The sequence below is a fragment of the Macrobrachium rosenbergii genome, chromosome 7 (assembly GCF_040412425.1).
Source record: "Macrobrachium rosenbergii isolate ZJJX-2024 chromosome 7, ASM4041242v1, whole genome shotgun sequence".
Taxonomy (NCBI): domain Eukaryota; kingdom Metazoa; phylum Arthropoda; class Malacostraca; order Decapoda; family Palaemonidae; genus Macrobrachium; species Macrobrachium rosenbergii.
The window spans coordinates 34,461,827-34,462,542 of record NC_089747.1 but is presented as its reverse complement, the minus strand read 5'-3'; the positions used below and the strand labels follow the sequence as shown (position 1 = coordinate 34,462,542).

The 716-nt window shown below is 34.8% G+C and overlaps 1 protein-coding gene across 1 annotated transcript in view; it reads right to left on the bottom strand.

The window, feature by feature from the left end:
- Nucleotides 1–95, bottom strand: part of LOC136840294 (uncharacterized) — a 10,359-nt gene extending 10,264 nt beyond the window's left edge. Inside the window, exon 1 of the mRNA XM_067106978.1 lies at nucleotides 1–95. This exon is cut by the window's left edge and continues 50 nt beyond it. The gene's annotated coding sequence lies outside the window, so the exon portion shown is untranslated.
- Between the last annotated feature and the right edge of the window lie 621 nt (nucleotides 96–716).

Here is a 716-nt window from a genome sequence, read left to right as displayed (position 1 = left end):
CTTTTTCTCGGCTGCTTTGCTGTCCCGCTACATCAGGGGGGAGGGCCCGACCTACTGATTCGCTCCGCAGATGCGAGCGCAGTATTGATACAACTGTCCAGAAAAGGGAACAGGTGATGGCATGCACGGATACATTTTTCAGGTGCGGATGACGTGATATTTCTATCAGTTTATGCTCCGTAAATATCTCTGACCCTAATAATGTGAAAGGCGATGTTACCAACATTTCTTATAAATGAGTTTTTACAATAGCTTTATTTCTTTCTGATGGCTTTCACAGTAAACACACACATTATATATATATATATATATATATATATATATATATATATATATATATATATATATATATATATATATATATATATATAAATGCAAATGACCATTATTTTCTTTTCAATACTTTCCAGCTTTCTGTAGTCTTCTGACCTCAACCGGGTACTAACACAGTAAATCTCCATGGGTCGCGCTGAAGTTGAAAGATTGCTCCACTTCTGAAATCTTTATTTTTTCATCGTCTGTGCCTACAAGAAAAGTCAATTTTAACCTGGGAAAGGTTCGCCCTGTATAGGCAGCTGTAGCAAAAGAAAAATAACTAAAAAATAATTTGTAAAAATGAAAATAGGAGCTTTAACAACATATACCAACTGTCCTGCAGAGATGGTGGTTTTAATGACGTAACAATTAGTGGTGTGTAAATGTTTTATTAATGTTAT